This window comes from Sapajus apella, unplaced genomic scaffold, assembly GCF_009761245.1.
Source record: "Sapajus apella isolate SASKATOON/1434 unplaced genomic scaffold, GSC_monkey_1.0 scaffold35, whole genome shotgun sequence".
NCBI classification, from domain to species: domain Eukaryota; kingdom Metazoa; phylum Chordata; class Mammalia; order Primates; family Cebidae; genus Sapajus; species Sapajus apella.
In genome coordinates, this window is record NW_022436975.1 from 20,505,193 (window position 1) to 20,519,608 (window position 14,416).

At 36.8% G+C, this 14,416-nt stretch overlaps 1 protein-coding gene across 2 annotated transcripts in view; it reads right to left on the reverse strand.

The window, feature by feature from the left end:
* Window positions 1-14,416, reverse strand: part of SLCO5A1 (solute carrier organic anion transporter family member 5A1) — a 154,655-nt gene that overhangs the window by 93,289 nt on the left and 46,950 nt on the right. The window lies entirely within an intron of this gene.

Genomic DNA, 14,416 nt, shown 5'->3' on the forward strand with positions numbered 1-14,416 from the left:
AACCAGAACACTGGTACCTGGGGACTTAGGAGGCCAGGCAGAAAGAGGGATTTAAAACAGACCCAAAAATGCTTTTGGCAATGTTCGGTCTGGATCTATTTGCCATCTTGATTCTGGTGATGCCTTTACTGTGTGTGTGTGTGTGTGTGTGTGTGTGTGTGTGTGTGTGTGTGTGTGTGTGTGTGTGTGGTGGTGGTGGTAGTCCTCACTTATCTTTGGTTTCACTTTCCAAGGTAGTATTAGTTACCCACAGTCAACTGCAGTCCAAAAATATTAAATGGAAAATCCCAGAAATCAACAATTCTTAAGTTTTAAATCCCACGTAGTTTTGAGTAGCCTGATGAAATTTCACATTGTTCAGCTCTGTCCCCACCGGGGACGTGAATCCTCCCTTTGTCCAGCATCCCAACGGTATCTATGCTACCCACATATTAGTCATTAGCATATCTGCTCCTGACATTTGACTAACAACATCGTCATGACTGGATGCCAGAAGCAGAAGTTCCTCCTCTGAGTGTCATTAGAAGGTCAACTGTCCACAACTGTCAACTGTGCCTAGGCCATTCATCTCCCTTCATCTCATCACATAGATATTTTATCATCTCACATCACCACAAGAACAGCGAGTACAGTACAATAAGACATTTTGAGAGAAAGACCACACTCACATAAATTTTATTATAGTATATTCTTGCAATTGTTCCATTTTATTATTGTTGTTAATCTCCTACTGTGACTAATTTATAAATTAAACTTTGTTATAGGTATGTATACATAGGAAAAGACAGTATATATAGGATTCAGTTCTATATGGGGTTTTAGGCATTCATTGGGGTTATCCCCTGAAGACAATGGGGGACTATTGCATATATATATTTATGGGTATGTGTATGTGTGTATGTGTTAAACCTTTTCAAATTGTATATTTAATTATGTACAGTTTTTATGTCAATTTTATCTCAGGAATAAAAGGGAGGACCAGAGATCTAAAAGTAGATTCTGGAAATGGTTGCACAACTCTATACATTACCAAAAATCACTGCGTTGTATACTTCGAGTGGCTAAACATGGTATATAAAGTATGCTTCCAGAAAGTCACTTCAAAAGAACAAAACAGACTAGAAGGAAATGTATGCATGTGTTAAAAGTTGTTAGCTCAGGACAGTGAAATTACAATGGGTGGTTTTTTGGTTTTTTTTTGTTTTTTTTTTTTTTTTGGTGTTTTCCTTATAACTTTTCTTATTTTCAGGTTTTTCTAATTGAATACATGTTAAAATAAGCAAAAAAAATTAAATGTATCTTTGGCAATTAGTAGTACCCTTATATTATTCAGCTACTAATACTCCAGCCATCAAATGTATTATCTTTTTATAAACTTAGGACAAATCAGGTTTTTTTAACTTGAAGGAGGCCTTTACAGGTGAATCAACTTGTTGTATTTGATCTTATTTCTATGGCATTCCTTTCAAGGGCACCTGACACATACTGAACACCAATAATCTCTGAGGAATGTATGTATAGGACAGTATTTGTAAAGCAATCCTCCCACCTCCCATTTTCCATAAGATTGATCTGCCCAGTACTTCAAGATGACTTCTCATAGGCTAAACTATTATAACAAGTCAGAGGTTAATAAACTGCCAGTAGATATGTAAATACAGATTTATTGGAAAAGAGCTATACAGATTCATTCATGTATTGTGTGTGGCTACGTACACTAAAACAGCAGGGGTGAGTGACTGCAGCAGACATGGTACAGCCCACAAAGATAAAGTTAAGATAGTTACTATCTGACCTTTTATAGAAAAAGTTTGCTAACCCTTATAATAAATCATGACAGTCTTTTATTGAGCATTTACTGTGTTCCAGGTATCAGCAAAAGGTTTGCATACATTATTTATTTTAATTTTCTCCCCTAAGGTTGTTATAATTATTTAAGCTGTGACTATAAACCACAGAAGTATAAGGAAATTTTTGTTTCGATGCATATAGGAAAAAGTCATTTCTCCATAAAGGTTATATTTTTAATGTGTTGACTATGCGGAATAAAATTATGCATGAAAATCAAAAGACTATTTGCAAAAAAGAAAATTTATTTGTAAAATCAATTTTTCCAGAGCTTACAGTATCTCAGAAGTTCAACTTATAAAGGTGTAAACCAAAAGCAGTATTTTAATTGAACTATAATTCATCCTGAAGTAAAATAGAATCATAATTGTTATTTAATGACTACCTTTCAGAAGCTACACTAGGTACTTCACATTACTTGTGCCATCAACACTAACAACCTTATGGGAAAAAAAAAATACTGTCATTTTCAATTTACAAATGAGAAAGCTGAGTCCCTGAGAAGTTAAGGAGATCAGCAATTAGTAAGTGATAGAACCCAAATTAGAACTTGACTTTATCTGAACCCACAGCCTGCCCTCTTTTCATTTAGCGGCACATTTCTCCAAAACACAAAAAAGGTATCAAAATTTTAATAATAAGAAGCTTAATTAAACTAAAAAGCTTCTGCACAGCAAAAGAAATATTCAACAGAGTTAACAGTCAACCTGCAGAATAGGAGAAAATATTTGCAAAACTATATATACAACAGGGGACTGATATCCAGAATGTATAAGGAACTCAAACACCAACAACCAAAATAATCCTATTAAAAAGTGGGCAAAGGACGTGAATAGATACTTTTCAACAGAAGGCATATAAATAGCCTACAGGCATATGAAAAAAATGTTCAACATCATTAATAATCAGAAAAATGCAATTTAAAATCAAAGTGAGATATCATCTTATACCAGCCAGAATGGCTATTACTAAAAACACAAAAATGCCAGATGTTAGCAAGGATACAGAGAAAAGAGAACTCTTATACACTGTTCATGGGAATGTAAATTAGTATAGCCACTATAGAAAACAGTATGGAGATTTCTCGAAGAACTAAAAATAAAACTAACATTTGATCTAGCAATCCCACTACTGGGGTATCTACCCAAAGGAAAGGAAATCAATATATCAAAGGGATATTTGTCCTCGAGTGTTTAACACTGCACTAGTCACAATAGCAAGGATACGAAATCAACCAAAGTGCCCATCAATGGAGGACTGGATAAAGAAAACGTGGTACATATACACAAAGAATGCTATTCAGCCATAAAAAATAAAATTATATCTTTTGCAGCAACATGAATGGAATTGGAGTCCATTATCCTCCTAAGTGGAACAAGCCAGACATAGAAAGACAAATACCACATGTTCTCACTTACAAATGGGAGCTAAATAATGTGTATACATGGACGTAGACTGTGGAATAATAGACAATAGAGATTCAGAAGGGTAAGGGTGGGTGGTGGATGATGATAGATTACTTAATGTATGTTATTTGGATGACGGATACCTTAAAAGCCCTAACTTCATCACTATGCCATCTATCTATGTATTGCCCAATTACCCAAAACACCCTAAAATTACACTTGTACCCCATAAATTTATACAAATAAAAGAGAAGCATACAGAGCTCTGCTACTGAAAAAAATAACCACATAAGAGCTGAAAATCTCAAAATATTTTTGGAGCTGTTCGTAGCAGGAGGCTTAAAAGCATTCTAAATGAAAAAGAAGCTCTTTATTAGATTTCTGTTTCCAGTTTTATCACTAATTGGCTGCCATAAGGATGGCAGGGAAATGTACACTATCTGGAAAATACATGCCAAATATGTCCCATACCATTTACTTCAGTAATTACGGTGAAGCCTCAGAAGAGCATACCAGCTGTTAGGAGCAACTTAAATTTATCTCCTGGGAAGGCTAAGTCACTGCCAGGAAGCACCTTCCAGGTAAACAGGCATCTGTGTGATACACTGTGCTTTCCATGCACTTGAAGAAGCACGATTTCCATTGGAAAGATCCAGGTTCAGAGCAGCACCAATGCACAACCGGAAAGATGTCTTGTGCAAACGTTCCTACAGTCACCGGCATCACCATGGCCATCCATTGGATTTTATAGGCATTTGAGTGATATAAACCCTTTAGGACATCTTTAACGCTACCCTGTTTTTGACATCAATCCATAGGAATCCGTCTTCGTACACTTTAAGTAAGGCTGGCAGCACTGGGGTTCCTTGTAAAGTTTATTCTTGAATTCAGAGACATGTTAGTAGTCAAAGTCAACAGTTATTGTGAATAGAACTGTTACTATAAGATAACATTGGGCATCTATTGTCTGTAAGACACTGTGCTAAGGCCTTTATATGTATTTTCTTATTTAATCTTCACTTCAACCTTATGTAATAGGTACTATTATTATCCTAACTTAAAGTATTTTCCTTTGTAACCACTTCATCAATGAAAAGATATAATAAATTCATCTGAACTATGAATAGATAACATTAAACACCAGAGCCTGTTGGCGGGTTGAGGGCAAGAGGAGGGAGAGCATTAGGACAAATACCTAATACATGCGGTGCTTAAAACCGAGATGATGGGTTGATGGGTACAAACTACCGTGGCACGTGTATACCTATGCAACAAACTTGCATGTTCTGCACATGTATCCCAGAACTTAAAGTATAATAAAAAATAAATAAACATCAAAAATTATAAGTCATATAAAAAAGTTTAAAAAAAGAATAGATAGTCCAGCCTGGCACAGTGGCTCACACCTGTAATCCCAACACCTTGAGAGGACAAGGTGGGAGGATTGCTTGAGCCCAGGGGTTCAAGACCAGCCTGGGCAATATAACAAGACTCCATATCTACAAATTAAAAATTAGCCAGTGTGGTGGCATACACCCGTGGTCCCAACCACTCAGGAGGCTGAGGAGGGAGGATATCTTGGGCCCAGGAGGTCAAGGCTGCAGTGAGCCATGTTCTTGCCACTGCACTCCAGCCTAGGACACCCATCAAGACCCTGTCTCAAAAAAAAAAAAAGAATAGGTAATCCCTGTGTCTTTGTTATCTAACAATAAGGAAGATAACTTATGAATACAGTTATACTTACTAAGTTAACATGCCTAAACTTTTTGTATTTCTTCTATCACACAATACTTCAACTTATGGTAGTAGAAAAAAATTCTTATTTAAAAGGTGGGGTAGTCTACACCCTATTCTTATGAAAAAGACAAAAGGGCCAAATGACCCACCTAATACCAGGCATTTTGTTCTAAAAAAATTTTCTAAGTAATATTCAGTTTCTTCAGGGCAATTATGACTCAACTCATATTGAAGAGGTTTGTAAGAGTATTGGCTTCGGCATCAGATGTCTGTGTAGGTCTGTATCGGGGACTGGCTCTGTGATCCTAGACAAGTTACTTAATCCCACTGGATGTGCTTCCTTATCTATAAATAGCAGATCATAATTTATCTACTTCCAAGAATAATTGAGGGAAATAAATGAGATAATGTACATAAAGCCTTTCACACTAAATGCACATTAATGTCAGCTATAACAATGACCATTATTATTACTTCTATTGTTATATATAACTTCATAGTTAAAATTATTATTCTGAGACTATATGTCTTTAAAGTATCTTCAGATTCATGTGTACTAAAAAAAATATAGAAAGACTGAAAAAGACCTACTATGTGATAACACAATAGGATGACTATAGTCAATAATAACTAATTGTATTATTTTAAAATAAGTTTTAAAATGCAATTGGGTTGTTTGTAACTCAAAGGGTAAATGCTTGAGGGGATACCCCATTCTCCATTGTGTGTTTATTTCATATTGCACACCTATAGCAAAACATCTCAGGTACTCCATAAATATATATACCTACTCTGTACCCACAAAAATGTTTTTAAATTTTTTTTAATGCTTTTAAAGTATCTTCAGAACCACAAAAGGATGATAATGATGATGATGATGTCAATTTTATGGTTAACTGTATTTTTTTTGTTAACAAAATCTTCAAAAATGGAATTTACATATCTGGTTGTCAGATAATTGGAATAGTCAATTACTCAAAACACCCTATTACTGAATCATTAATCAATCAGTAGTTACTTGTTGAAAGTATACTATGTAAAATACCTTGTCTTCAATATTATCAGTGATAAAGAGAGCCATGCCCCTTCCTAAAAAGAGTATGTGATCTATATGGAGAACGAAATGATAATTGGGGTGGAGATTCATCATTACACATTTGTGCAAGACCATAAGACGTACACCACGAGTGAATCCTAATGTAAATTATGAACCCTGGACGACAAGGATGTGGCAATGTAAGTTCATCTCTTGTAATGAATGTACCTCTCTGATGAGACTATTAATAATGGAGGAGGCTCTACATGAGGGCAGGGAATACATGGGAAATCTTTGTACCTTTCTCTCAATGTTGCTGTCAACCTAAAACTCTACAAAATAAGATATTTCTTAACCTAAAAAGCTACACCTAGATTAAAGTCTATTTATTTAGAAAGGCAAGACCATAGTTTGGGAGAAAATATTTGCAAAGATTCATACCCAGAATACATAATGAGTTCTTACAACTCAATAATTAGAAAATTAAAACACTAATAGAAAAATGGGCAAAAATTTTGGACAGCTACATTATCAAAGAAAGTATCAAGATGGAAAATAATCTATGCAAAGATATTTAACACCATTGATCACTGAATAAGTGAAAATAAAAGCAATGAGATACTACTATCACTAGAATGGCTAAAATTAGAAAGACTGACCATACCAAGTAGTAGCAAGGATGTGGAGCAACTAGAGCTCTCACACATTGCTGGTGGGAATGCAAGAAAGCACAACCAAGATGGAAAATAGTTTGGTAGTTTCTTAGAAAGTTAAACATACAGGCCGGCACAGTAGCTCATGCCTGTAATCCCAGCACTTTGGGTGCCAAGGTGGGCAGATTACCTGAGGTCAGGAGTTCAAGACCAGCCTGGACAACATAGTGAAACCCTGTCTCTACTAAACACAAAAATTAGCCAGGCATGGAGGCATGCACTGTAATCCCAGCTAGCCAGGAGGCTGAGGCAGGAGAATCGCTGGAATTTGGGAGGCAGAGGCTGCAGTGAGCCAAGATCATGCCTCTGCACTCCAACCTGGGTGACAGAAGAAGAAGAAAAGAAAGAGAGAGAGAAAGAGAGAGAGAAAAGAAAGAAGGAAAGAAGGGAAGGAAGGAAGGAAGGAAGGAAGGAAGGAAGGAAGGAAGGAAGGAAGGAAGGAAGGGGAGAGAGAGAAAGCGTGGGGAGGAGGGAGGGAGGGAAGTTAAATATACATTTACCATATGACTCGGCAATTCCATTATTATATTACCCAAGATAAATTAAAATACATGTTCACACAACTAGTGCTAGAGAGCATCTTAAGTGGTTTTGGGAGGCACGAATGGGGTGGAGATTGCATAACGGCACAGAGTTTCTGGGTGATGGAAACATTCTGTATCTTGATGGTGGTGGTAAATATAGGACTATAGATATTTGTCAAACCATATCAAATTCTGTACTTAAATTGAGTAAATCATATTGTATGTTAAAATTATGTTTCAATAAAATTGATGAAAAAATATAATTATTGACATGTTATTCTATGATAAACGCTACAGTGGTTCCAATAACTATAGACTTTAGGAGACAGAAAAGGAAGAAGAGAATGAATACTTATAAAGTGGTTCCTGTGTGCTTTTTAAACACAATAGTAAGTCCTGCCAACAAATTATCTGAAAGGCAAGTTTAGTTAGTTTTCACTTTGAAGAAAGCGTCTGACCTATGAAATAGTAAGAAATGTATCCATGTCACAAAACTAGTAAGCAGTATATTCAAGCCCAAGTCTGTCTGATTTTTGAAATCCAAGTACTACATTACACCACATAGCTTCCCATATAATTTAAATACAGCCACAAATGAAATCATTCTTTAACCCCACAAATATCAAAAGCAAACCATCCAAAGAAAATCAAACCACCATTACTTTTCTCCTAATGATATTAATTTGTGCAACCGCCAAATAATGCATAAGAAATCTCAACACCAAGTCCTAATCTTTTAAATAGAGAACCCTGAATAGCCATAGAAGCTATTATAATTTTCAGAGCAAAGTTATCATAGAGATGTTTGCACAAATACTCTATGTGAAATTTTCAAATTTACTCATACATTTTATCAAATTCTCAAGGACACTTCTGGAGTAATCTCATCACTTATGGAGCATTAATTCTGAGGCCTGACTACAGATAATATGGCTATTATATAATAGTTAATAGTTCAAAATGGAAAGTTAATATACTTCTAAAAATACCAAAGAAACTGGTATATAAAAATGTCAACTGTGATCGCTAAAAATTGCCTCTAGCTGTATCTAATTATCTCATACTCTCTTTAAGAGTTCTGCATTTCATATCAGGGATGGCCTGAATAAGTAACATTATTTCATATGTGGCAACTGTTTAGCTGATTCTCAATGGTACAGCTTTACCATGATCTCATAAATTTCATGACCCATCCAATCCCTCAATTTTCAACTACTGTCAGGAAGTTTGACTAATAGGCAAATATGCTGAGGGACCAAAAAACAAATACTAAGAGCATGTTAAAAAAATAATCCTGACAGAGGAGCAGAAGATCAAACACCGCATGTTCTCACTCATAGGCGGGTGTTGAACAATGAGAACACATGGACACAGGGAGGGGAGCACTACACACTGGGGTCAGTTGGGGGGAAATAGGGGAGGGAGGGCGGGGGGTGGGAAGCTGGGGAGAGATAGCAAGGGGAGAAATGCCAGATGTAGGTGATGGGGAGGAAGGCAGCAAATCACACTGCCATGTGTGTACCTATGCAACAATTTTGCATGTTCTTCACATGTACCCCAAAATGTAAAATGCAATAAAATAAATAAATGGGGAAAAAATAATAATAATAATAATAATAATCCCAAGCTGTGCCTGGCAGGCTTCAGTGCTTAAGCTACAACATTTAACTAATATGGTGTGTCAAATTTTCACAAGTGCCATGCACCTTTGCAGCTCATCTAATGGAGTTTGGGTAATGCTATTCATTAGTAAGAAAACTTAGAAACCATTCATTATTTTGTTCTCCCCAAGAAAGTGATCTTTTCACGATTTGGCAAATGTGGGCACACAAACATACACAACTATTACTACAAAATGGAGAGCTAATGTACATATTTGGTCATCTAGAATCCCTCAAAAAATGATCTTGCTTAGAACTATCTAGATAATTGAGGAAATAATGATGTCTATGTCAAATATTTGGAGAAAGCTCTAAAGTAATGAGTACTTTGATTACTAAAACAGCCTGAAAGAAATAAAGTAAAAGCCTTGAAAACTCAGTCTAAGAAAATAGAGAATAGTTAATGATCCTTTCCAATAATTTTGGAAGAAAGAGTGAAGGTGCATTTAAAATGTTGGCAGATTGAATTTGCAAAGCTGTCTGCGTGGCAGAAGGCAAGGGAACCCCTTTATGACCCAGGGCTGAGTGGCTGCCTCCTGCTGACTTGTCCTTCCCTTCCCCATGAATACAGCCAGGGTCCCACATCATCACCCACAGCATGAAATCAGAAGGAGCCTTACATCAATTCAGTTTGCGGCATCTAGCACTAACACATCAACCTCTTCTTACAAAGAGTAACCTTTTTCATTCCAACTTCTGGTACATTTCTGACCAATCAAGATTCAGACGCATTCATGCCCTAAATTGACATATCATTTTCCCCCACTGGAAGTGCTTCAAATATATAACTTTCTCCTTATGTCACGTGATCATCACAATCGAGTAGTAACCAGCCACTGACCCAGAAGAAGCCGTTAGTTTTGCAGACAGCCCTAGTTATCAGCATCCGCATGTGCTTATGCACCATGGTAATTAATCAAGGTTGCCCGGATTGGATGATAACATGAATTCAGGTCCACAAACCCTCAGCCTAAACCCTTAAAGCTGGATGTGTCTTAGAATTAAGAAATTTTTATGTTTTACAAAAGTAAAATGGTACCTGATATGTATGTTATGTAATATCCCAGTGAAGCCTAGAATGGCATTCCAAAATCACGCACCCTAACATTTCTGCAAAAAACGAATTAGTATTCACACTAAGTACGATTTTGAAAATAGCCTCAAATCAGGTCAGATTAAGCTTTGCCATCACGTGAGTTGTGAACTAACTATTGGATCTCAAAGCTTTTAGCAGAATACAGAAGTAATCGCAGAGGAATAATAGTAGTGGAAAATGTTTGCAATCATCATGAGAGCTTGTATATGCAAACAGACACCAGGCACTCGCTATACATGATCTCCTTAATCTCCCCAACAACCTTGAGGTCAAAACTAATTTCAAAATGGTGTTTTACACAAAGTGACTTAAAAACACTGATTTTACAATGTACGTGATATATAAATGTTTTAAACCCCTCTCCCAAATCATGAATCAAATCCAATATTGTTATTAGCCCATTCTTTGATTGGCTTTTTCATTTTGAATGACATTTCTGTCCTTGATTATAGCATTTTAATATCATTAGAGTCCTACATAACAAATCCAGAGGTAGAGTTAAAATAAAATTTAAAAAATCACACAATTTCAAATTATTTCAGAGGTGTAGGCAGCCACAGGAGCAACTCTGAGATTATTCACTAGTTCAGCAACTCAGACCAAAATTACACACTAACAGTTATCCCATTAAGGAGACTTGCTTCCTTTAGTGAATGTCTGTATGTTCATCCTATATGTGTGAAATTTATGTTTACCACTGCAAGGGAAAACTTGATTTAAAAAAAAAAAAAAAGACTGTACAAGGGTTCCAAGTGCTAATATGGAATTGGATGGTAATCTGCTGAGTCCAGAACTTATATAGTGAGACCTGTGAAAATCTCATTACCTATCTTAGTCCATTGTCTCCATATGCGGTTTAAGTAGCCTTCAGTCTTCCTAGCTGTGTATTCTACATTTAGCTTATTAATTTGGATTCGATCTCCTCCAAATCATGCCAACTCAGCTTGCAAACTGCAGGCCCAGATTGCATCTTGTGGAGTTTTTATAAACATATTACTCTTAAGAATTACTAACATAATATATGAGGCTACAGTGATATGATAATGACTAATCATATCCCCAGTAAACAATTCACTCTAACAACCTTGGTATAAACTGATTATACAAATAATTATCATTTTTAATGTTCATCTTATTCAAACAATGAATTAGGTACTATAACAATATAATGCATTAACATTTTATTCCTTAAATAAGATGCTTCCCTACTGTGTATCTTAATTAAGGAACAAGGAAAGCATCCCAACTAAATTTATAGTCTTAGTATAATCTAAAATTATCTTCTCACAAATATGAAAGTCTTTGCTATTGCAAATGTCTTAGGTTGAGTTCCTTCAGAAGCCAAGCCTAAAGGATTTGAATGCAAGTAATTTGCATGGTTCTGGAATCCATATCTACTATGCCTAGAATACCACATCCTGTGCCGATTCATTTAAATACTGTCTCTGAGATATCCCCAAACATATGTATTTATTTCCACACAAATAGTCATCTATTTCAGTATCATGTGTGTGTTCATGCCCCAAGAAACATAACACATTCTCAAGCAGTAAAACTGGCCCAGGATACAACACTGTCCTGCTTGGCTAATGGGCCTTAGCTATCACATTTACCATACAGCACCATCACCTGCAGCCAATCTACCAAAGCAAATATGTCTTCATATTGTTCGCTTCTCTTTTGTCCATTTGTTTCGTGTTTTGTGAACAATTTTGACTGATACTGTCCCAAAAACAGTATGTAAGTAACAGCGCTGGATGTGTGGCAAAAATTAAAATCTAGAAAGAAAATCAACCTGAACATTGAAAGGCAAGACGTTTTATCTCCCTTGAGGCATCATCAAGTAAATGATCAAAGACAGTGATGTGAAGTTTTATGTGGAATTTTTTAAAAACCTCAAATAGGCCGGGCGCGGTGGCTCAAGCCTGTAATCCCAGCACTTTGGGAGGCCGAGGCGGGTGGATCACGAGGTCAAGAGATCGAGACCATCCTGGTCAACATGGTGAAACCCCGTCTCTACTAAAAATACAAAAACATTAGCTGGGCATGGTGGTGCGTGCCTGTAATCCCAGCTACTCAGGAGGCTGAGGCAGGAGAATTGCCTGAACCCAGGAGGCGGAGGTTGCAGTGAGCCGAGATCGCGCCATTGCACTCCAGCCTGGGTAACAAGAGCGAAACTCCGTCTAAAAAAAAAAAAAAAAAAAAAAAACCTCAAATATACAGAAAGAGAATGAAAGAGTGGTTACCACCTGCTGGGTGGGGGAGTGGTCAGGGAATAGGAAATGTAGGTCGAAGAATTCAAATTAGCAGATGAGTACAATGAACAAGTTTAGACATCGCACAACATGGAAACTAAAGTTAATAAAATTATATTGTATGTCGGGTTTTTTGTTTAAAAAGTGGATTTTAGCTGCTCTTATCACCAAAAAATTAACTACATGAGATGATAGATATGTTTATCTCCTTCACTACAGTAACCTTTTTACTATTTATTAATATATGTATCCCACAACATGTTGTAAACCTCACATATATACAATAAAATTTATTTTAAAATAATAAAAATATTGATAGTACAACAGGTTACTACAGTCAATAATAACTTCATTGTACAATTTCAAATAACTAAGAGTGTAATTGGATTGTTTGTAACTCAATGAATAAATGCTTGAGGGGATGGAGACCCCATTCTCCATGATGCGCTTATTTCACACTGCATGCCTGTATCAAAGCATCTCATGCACCCTATAAATACATACACCTACTATGTAGCCACAAAAATTAAAAATTGCCAAACACTAAAAAAGTGGGAGAAATATATTTGTAACATTTATCTCACATAAAGATCTAATATGCCTAATAAATTTTAACTACTAAAATTGAAGAAGAAGAGCCAGGTGTGGTGGCACACACGTGTAGTCCCAGCTACTTGGGAGGCTGAGCAGGGAGAATCACTTGAGCCCAGGAGTGTGAGGCTTCAGTGAGCTATGCTTGTGCCATGAATAGCCACTGCATTCCAGCCTAGGCAAGATAACGAAACCCTATCTCTAAAATTTAAAAAAAGAAATTAACTGTGGAAAGAAACTATAATACATGTATACATCAAAATCATATGCGGCTTTAAACTACAATAAACAAGAGCAGTATAAACTAAAACAAAAAGAATAAAGTACAGTGAGGGTGAAGATCAGCAGTCACGTGGGATTGGTGAAGGGAGCCTGCTGACATCCTGAGAGCATTATAAACACGACTGCAGCCCAGGAAGACTAAGCAACAACTGGGTGAGTAGAACCAAAAAGAACAAAGGCCCGAGGCACATCATGACTTCAGGGGATTTGAAGAGAACAGAGAGCTGTTGCCAGGACTGCCATTGTACAAATAGAATATTCCCTTCTAACGTTACCTATATCGAAGGAGGGAAAAGAGGGGGGAAGAAAGGGAGGGAGGAGGGAAAAGAGTAAAGGGCTGGAATTTCCCCATTGTGCTGGCTGTCAGAGGGTGCAGAGCTGAGGCTTCCTATACCTGCCCCTCTGTTCCTGCACCCTCAAGGTCCTCTGATCACATCCTCTTGCTCCCTCATTCCTGGCTAGCTGAGCTCCCATCACCACCCACCACCTGGGTGTTCTAGGGTACATTTCAAAGGAGCAAAAACTGGGGGCAAAAGCAGGGCTATTGCGACGTGCACAGAGCCATCCCAGCACGATCACTCTGCAGGGACAGAGAAACATGAAACCTCTGCAAAACCAGAATGGCAGCAATCACAGTAAAATGAGTAGACACTGTAAATCCAAGGCATGGATGTACTGAGTCAGGAGATAAGAGATTTGGGGGAAGGACACTATATTGTTAAACTGCAGTCATTAAAGATTATGCTTTGTTCGTTTAGAAGAAAAATAGCAAATTCATGACAAATATTTAATACATTTTAAAATATCTGAGACGTAATATTTCCCTCCTTCCAAGGCTGCAGTGCTGCTTGGCAGTTTTCATTTGACACAGCAAGTGCCCACCATGTGCCAGAGGCTGCGTTAGTTACTGGGATCATGGAGATGACTGAGAAATAGTAACTTCCTTCAAGGAGCCCAGAGTCCAGTGGGACAGCCTCCTTCTGTTACCACAGAAGAATTTGCTCTGAAACTAGGATTTTACTAATTAGAGTTTTATTTCATTTTAAAAATCCTACACCCAACAATTTAAAGGCCTTTTCTAATAAGTGAATTACAGAAGGCTTGCTTTGGGAGATATTCAAGCAAATATTGATCTGACCATTAAAAGGAGCTCAGACTACCAGGATAAACAACATTATAAATAGTAAAGTCAAAACAAAGTGAACAAGGAAAAGATTCAAGTCAAAATCCTGTCTTTGCTTTTAAATAAAATGAAATATTTTTATTC